General features: G+C 47.3%; 1 pseudogene; it reads right to left on the bottom strand.

The window, feature by feature from the left end:
• Positions 1-730: 730 nt before the first annotated feature.
• Positions 731-4,897, bottom strand: LOC110004589 (gonadotropin-releasing hormone II receptor-like; annotated as a pseudogene).
• Between the last annotated feature and the right edge of the window lie 3,213 nt (positions 4,898-8,110).

Consider the following 8,110-nt stretch of genomic DNA (forward strand, 5'->3'; position numbering starts at 1 on the left):
TAATGTGTGTTCTGAAGATGCAGGATCGGAAGGATTAAGTTAACAACACTGAATAAAGCGGGTTTCATGAAGTCAACAGGAAGTGTATTACACGAGCGACATGAGACGCCCGTTTAGTAAGAAAGCAGGCAGAGTGCTGACCCAGCAGGGGGGCTCTACATGGCTGTTAGTGTACGCCATATTCAGACTGTGTTAAAAGTGTCCCGGTTCTGAGTGTCCTCCTGGTTCTGATCCTCTTCAGGATCCGGTGTGAACCCTGGTTCTTCATCTCCCTTTGGTCGTGGAGACAACAGTCCTGCAGAACCGTTCTGAAAGCGACTGAGAGCGACGGCCTGTTACGTGGCCAGACATCTTTTATCCTTTATGTCCAGCCCCGTTTTCTTTTCTTTGTTTTATTCTGACTCTTTAAAAGTTTTTGAATCTTTGGAGTTAAATAAAGCTCTGTCAGTTTGTGTTCGGTCTCCATGACTTGAGCTTTGGTTGAATTATTAAGGTAACGGAGGCCGTCACACCACCAAACACTTCAAAACAGGCAGATGCAGTCTTCTCATGATGTCCGCTGATTGTTGGCTGGATGTTTAATGACCCTCTCACAGGGAGAATCAATCAATCAGCCATCAACAGCTTCCTATCAGACAGTTTCTCAGCTCCTGAGAGTAACACACTTAATATCAACCTGGAACAACAAAGTGATCCCTTTAACTTCCTGGTTGAACTATTCTTCTTGTCATCACATGATGCTCTCAGTGCTGAACAGTCCAGTGTTTCCCTCTAATGATGTAGCCTGTGCACTGTTTCTCTCTTTGTCCCCGGTGGTCGTCCCTCTTTTAGCAGACCCTGACGCAGTGGACTTCAGAGCCTCCATGGTCACATGGTCACTTCAGAGCCTCCGTCTGCAGCTCTGACATCACTGCAGCTCTGCTGCGGCCGCTCCTCAGACGCTTAGGGAAGCGGATGGCGAAGAGTCCATAAACGACGGGGTCCAGGCAGGCGTTGAAAAGACCGAAGATGAAGAGGATGTGGGTGAGGGAGTGGGAGACTTTTCCCTCCAGGTTGTCAGGGAAGAACCAGTACCAGAACCCCAGCAGGTAGTACGGAGTCCAGCAGACAATGAAGCAGATCACGATGACCATGCTCATTTTCAGAGTTCTCATCCGGGCTTTGGGGATGTTGTTCTTCGAGCAGCGCAGATGTGTCTCATCGGGTGATCCTGCAGGACAGACAGAAGAGCTGAACAGACCCTAACATGATTCTAAGACAGGGTGTAACAGAGACAGACCTGGACAACCGGACCGAGACAACCAGATCGAGACAAACTGACAAAGACAACTTGACCGAGACAACCGAACCGAGACAAACTGACAAAGACAACCGGATCAAGACAACTGGATCAAGACAACTTGACCAAGACAGCTGAACCGAGACAAACTGACAAAGACAACCTGACAAAGACAACCGGACCGAGACAACCTGACCGAGACAACCGGATCGAGACAACCTGACAAAGACGACCGGACCGAGACGACCGGACCGAGACAACTGGACCGAGACAACTTGACCGAGACAACCGGACCGAGACAACCTGACAAAGACAACTGGACCGAGACAACTGGACCGAGACAACCGGACCGAGACAACCTGACAAAGACAACCTGACAAAGACAACCTGACCGAGACGACCTGACAAAGACAACCTGACAAAGACAACCTGACCGAGACAACCTGACAAAGACAACTGGACCGAGACAACTGGACCGAGACAACCGGACAGAGACAACCTGACAAAGACGACCGGATCGAGACAACCGGACTGAGTCAACTGGTTCATAAACTAAACTTTGGCCTTTTGGCTGTCACCATCTTAGCTTTCTGGAACCAGCAGTGATCATATCTGTATGAGATGCTGAAAACGCCAACGTCCTAAATGAACATCTTGCTTCACCGAATGAGCTTTGAGTCACCCCCTGCTGGCCAATAAAATGAATGCACATGTTGTGTCTTTACTCACTTTATTAACAAAAATAAAGAATAGCGAAATGAAGCAAGATGGCAGCATGTAGCATAAAGATAACAAACTCTGTACTCTTCTTCAGTGTAAATCAATGCATGTTAATGCAGCGCCCCCCAGTGGTCACAGTAAACACCATGGCATATTTGAGGTATTTCTGCTTTGCTTCTTATATCTCACATTTTTCTTTAATAAGTTAAATATGAGATTGAGAGAAAGCAGACTGTGCTGTGAACTTACGGTTCTTTTTGGTCAGCAGTCTTGAGATCTGGATGAAGATCCGGGTGTAACAGACGATCATTATCACCAGCGGCAGCAGGAAGAGGCAGCAGAAGGTGAACATGTTGTAAGCTGTTTCCTGCCAGTGCATGACAAAGCTCCCTCTAGTGGTGCACTGAGTAAAGTTTGCTGGATATGTGATGGTCACATTATGGAAAATAAACATCTGTGGAATCAAAAGTTCAACAATATCAGAAATCATGTGTCTGGACGTATCGCTCATTCGTAGTTCTTATTCATACGACCAAAATATCAAACATAGCAGAAATCCATCCGACTGATCGGGAGCAGCTGATCGGGCCGTGAGATAACATTTCAACACAGATGTGGATTTTATTAATGCACCACTGTCTACACGTTGTACAACGAGCTAACGAGCTAACGAGCTAACGAGCTCTGTTAGTGGTAAAAGCGAGTGTAAGAGCCTTGTAGAGCGCCCTCCTTCCTCGTGCGTCTACATTAGCAACAGAAAGGAAAATAGAAACTGCGCTCCTCATCGCTCTCGGCCTGTCAGGATACTCAGATAAGAAACAACAGAATCAAGCTAATTGTGTTGCCGTGCTGTAAGGACACACTGTCGCCGTACGCTGAACGATGATGACGCGTACTCGGTCCTGAAGTGGTACAGTGTTCAGCAGCTGACTCACAGTGTCTTTCTTGTTATTATTGTTGTTCTGTCAGGTTCAGGGATTCCCCCAAACTGACTCTGTGCATCCCCTGAATCCTGCAGCATGTTTTTCTGCATCAAAGCTGCTGGAGCTTGTAGAACTTTTTATCAATCCACAGATATATGAGGCCTCAGTCGATGAACCATGTAGGAGATTCAGTGTTAATCTTCACACCATTTTCTAATTTAGTCTCCTGATGAAAATGTCTTTTATATTGAGTCAGATATTAGTCATTTGTTTTTGATTTAATTTAGTCAATTAGTCATTTGTTTTTGATTTAATTTAGTCAATTAGTCACTGACTAAAATTTCACATAGTTTTGGTTGATGAAAATAGAAGATATTTTAGTCAATAAAATCAGACGCAAGCTTTTATTTTGATTATCAGAAGCTCCAGGGGGCGGGGCTTCACGGACCTGCAGGCTCCAGGCTCCAGGCTGCACTTTGTTGCACTCACCACACACCTTTGATGAAGTCTGCTCTGGTTTACAATGATTTTAGAACAGCTGAGGGGGTACGTGATAATCGCCACTTGTAATCGTTTCGTCACATTTTCGTCAATTAGATGATGAAGTAATATTATTTATTAAAGCTTCAAATAGCGGAGTCTCGTCTCGTCATCATCATAGTTGACTAATTTAAAAAGACCTTCGTCAACGAATATTTTCGTCATGACGAGATTAACACTGAGGAGATTTTTTTTTCCTGTGGCTGAATTTGAACTCTCTCTATAATTTGTGATCTGCATACGAGTTAATCGTGCTCTGATAAAACATGCAGCATGTCATCACATGAAGGGAAATAAAGCAGAATCTTTACAGGAGCTGTGTTTCCTAAAGTACACTTCTTACAGCGTATGGATTCAAGAGTTTACAGTCTCTCTCGTTGATCTCTGACTCACTCCTGCTCTCTCTGTTTAACCCTAACCCACCTGCATTGCCCCCCCAGAACCCCCTGAGCCCCCCCTGAGCCTCCCTGAGCCCCCCAGAGCCCCCCAGAGCCCCCCTGAGCCCCCCTGAACCCCCCTGAGCCTCCCTGAGCCCCCCAGAGCCCCCCTGAGCCCCCCCTGAGCCTCCCTGAGCCCCCCAGAGCCCCCCCTGAGCCCCCCTGAGCCCACCTGTGGGATTGAGAACACGGCGCTCATCGTCCACGCCACCATCAGCATGACCCTGTTCCTCTCGCGGGCCGTGCTGATGGCCAACGGGTTGAGAATAGCAGACTGTCGGTCCAGGCTGATGACCACGGTGACGAAGGCGCAGGAGTACATGGCATGCAGCTTGAGGAACATCAGAAACCTGCAGGCCAGGTCGCCGGCCAGCCACTGCACCGTAATGTTCCACACGGCGTCCACCGGCATCACGATGAAGGTGACCAGCAGGTCGGCAGCCATCAGGTTGAGCATCAGCACCCGGATGTGTGATTTGCTGTGGCGGCCGTTGGCTGACCACAGCACGGCGAGGTTACAGATGGTGGAGATGCCACAGAGGACGAAGGTGATGATGACTCTGACTTTGGCCGCTGTAGAGAAGGTGGGCAGCTGCAGCCCCGTGTCCACTGAGGTCCAGTTACAGCGAGGAGGCGGAACATCACAGCTGGCATTCAGGTCACATCTGGCGCTGTGCTGATACATGCTGACGGGCGGAGGATCACAGCTGGAGGAGGCGTTCATTGTGTGAGCCGCTGAATCTCCACTCAAACATAAAACACAAGACGGAGAGGGAGGAGCCTGTGAGCTCGTCTCTATGAGGCTCGCTGATGTGAAGAGAAGTATGGCCTGGGGGGGTCAGAGGGGGGGTCTCCACACTGTTGAATATGCAGCATCACCAAAAAAAAACTGCAACAACAGACAAAGCAGTGATGAGGTTTCTACTGTCAGATATTCTCTAGATAACAAAAAAAAGGAATAATAACTTTATTAATAAAGCAGACATGTTTACAAAGAGCTTTGACAAAGAAAAGGCAGGAAGTAAAGACACACCGACCAATCAGAGATCATTAAGAACAGAACAAATGCAAATAAAGGATTCAAACAGCACGTCTGATAAAGGACGACAGAGTCGAAGCAACACAACTTAAGATGAAAATAAAAGATTAAAATGAATTTAAAAAAAGACAAAGAAGATTAAAGATTAAAAGAAGACGACGTCACAGGAAGTGAAAACTAAAAAAGATTAAAGAAGAAATAAAATGAATCAAAGAAAACATGAAACATCACATATGAACCCTCAGAATGTGTGTGTGTTAAATATAAGATGTAAACACACTCACTGTAAGTCTTCATGGCGGTCCCGTCTGCGGCTCCTTCCCCCCTCTGATTGCTCTCAAGAGTCTGTGCCGTCCTCCTGCATGTGTCAGCCTATGAAGTGTGTGTGGGCGGGGCTATGAGCGTCAGCCTGTCAGTCTGAATTTAATAAGACCCTCACAGCCCCACTGACTCAGTTTCATGAAGACCACTTCATCTGTGTGGAGGCCGTTTTAATCATGATAACTTTAGTTTCAGAAGTATGGTTCAAGTTGTGTTATAGAGTATATTTTTTGTGTTGTAAGAAATAAGTATTAATTTATGAGAAGTACTTGATTTGACATGGAAACCTTTATGGTGAATAATGGATTTATTTTGGCAGGGATTTTGTGTTATGGGTGGAGCCGAGTTAAGGTGGAGCCGAGTTAAGGTGGAGCCGAGTTAATTAATTTGGCTGCGATGCAGGTGGAGAGAAAAAAGGTAGATCGTTTTGTTTGTGGACTGTGGTGGAGGTTTAGGAGCCAAGCAGCAAATGTTTTTTGATCGTGACCTTTTGTTTTGAGTTTTGATCTTTTATCGTATAATTTTAGAAACAAGCATGACCAGACCAGACCAGACCAGACCAGACCAGACCAGACCAGACCACCAGGACCAGACCAGACCACCAGGACCAGACCAGACCAGACCAGACCAGACCAGACCAGACCAGACCAGACCAGACCAGACCAGACCAGACCACCAGGACCAGACCAGACCAGACCAGACCAGACCAAACCAGACCAGACCAGACCAGACCAGACCACCAGGACCAGACCACCAGGACCAGACCAGACCACCAGGACCAGACCACCAGGACCAGACCACCAGGACCAGACCAGACCAGACCAGACCAGACCAGACCAGACCATACAACCAGGACCAGACCAGACCAACAGGACCAGACCAGACCAGACCAGACCAGACCAACAGGACCAGACCACCAGGACCAGACCACCAGGACCAGACCAGACAAACAGGACCAGACCAGGCCAGACCAGACCAGACCACCAGGACCAGACCAGACAAACAGGACCAGACCAGACCAGACCAGACCAGACCAGACCAGACCAGACCAGACCAGACCAGACCAACAGGACCAGACCACCAGGACCAGACCAGACAAACAGGACCAGACCAGACAAACAGGACCAGACCAGACCAGACCAGACCAGACCAACAGGACCAGACCAGACCAGACCAGACCAGACCAGACAAACAGGACCAGACCAGACCAGACCAGACCACCAGGACCAGACCACCAGGACCAGACCACCAGGACTGGTATCTCTGGTCTGTCTTTAAACCATATTTTGTTGTTGCTTGAGAAATCTAATGAAATAATAAATGAAATGATATGAAGTGATACGTGAACAGGAGGTTCACTTCTACCTCCTCCAGTCCTCCGTCTGTCCTCCATTAGTGCTCCAACATGGAAATAATGGACGCAGTCTTCTGGGGCAATGCTCCAAATCCAGCTGCTGCTTCCATCTGCTCTGAGCTGAATCACCTGCTTCCTGCTCTTTTTGATTCTACCCTCAAGACAATCTAACATGCACATGATTTACTCTGAGCACTGTGGTTCTCACTACTATTATTAAGAATCAGTCTCATGATGCTCAAAGCAGGAAATAAAGATGAACTTTTTATGATTGAGATGAATTTGTAAAGACGGCCGGTGAAGGGGAGGTGGAGGAGGGCGAAGGAAACGTCAGCATGAAGGGACTAAAGGGAAAGAGTCCTATTTAAAAAGAAACAATGATAGGCTAACAAACAGGGAGAGACACCATGCTATTGGTTAGATGAGGCAGCTGTCCAGACAGGTGATTAGCCAATGACAGCTCCAGAAAATGAAGCCTACGAGAGAGGGGTGAATGAGGAATAGCCTACGACCATGAAGGTAGAGCGTCTCCAGACTGAAGGTAGAGAGTCTCCAGACTGAAGGTAGAGCGTCTCCAGAGAGTCTCCAGACTGAAGGTAGAGAGTCTCCAGAGAGTCTCCAGACTGAAGATAGAGAGTCTCCAGACTGAAGGTAGAGAGTCTCCAGACTGAAGGTAGAGAGTCTCCAGAGAGTCTCCAGACTGAAGATAGAGAGTCTCCAGACTGAAGGTAGAGAGTCTCCAGACTGAAGGTAGAGAGTCTCCAGACTGAAGGTAGAGGGTCTCCAGACTGAAGGTAGAGAGTCTCCAGACTGAAGGTAGAGGGTCTCCAGACTGAAGGTAGAGAGTCTCCAGACTGAAGGTAGAGAGTCTCCAGACTGAAGGTAGAGAGTCTCCAGACTGAAGGTAGAGAGTCTCCAGACTGAAGGTAGAGCGTCTCCAGACTGAAGGTAGAGAGTCTCCAGACTGAAGATAGAGAGTCTCCAGACTGAAGGTAGAGAGTCTCCAGACTGAAGGTAGAGAGTCTCCAGACTGAAGATAGAGAGTCTCCAGACTGAAGGTAGAGAGTCTCCAGACTGAAGGTAGAGAGTCTCCAGACTGAAGGTAGAGAGTCTCCAGACTGAAGGTAGAGAGTCTCCAGACTGAAGATAGAGAGTCTCCAGACTGAAGGTAGAGAGTCTCCAGACTGAAGGTAGAGAGTCTCCAGACTGAAGGTAGAGAGTCTCCAGACTGAAGGTAGAGAGTCTCCAGACTGAAGGTAGAGCGTCTCCAGACTGAAGGTAGAGAGTCTCCAGACTGAAGGTAGAGCGTCTCCAGACTGAAGGTAGAGAGTCTCCAGACTGAACTTACTCCAGAGCTTCACCTCCCCAGAACAAACTTCTTTATCGTTCTTTCTTTCTTCTTAGAAACATTTTTAAACTCCTCTTTATTCTTTATTCTTTATTCTTTATTCTTTATTCTTTATTCTTTATTCTTTATTCTTTATTCTTTATTCTTTA

The sequence above is a fragment of the Labrus bergylta genome, chromosome 3, assembly GCF_963930695.1.
Source record: "Labrus bergylta chromosome 3, fLabBer1.1, whole genome shotgun sequence".
NCBI classification, from domain to species: domain Eukaryota; kingdom Metazoa; phylum Chordata; class Actinopteri; order Labriformes; family Labridae; genus Labrus; species Labrus bergylta.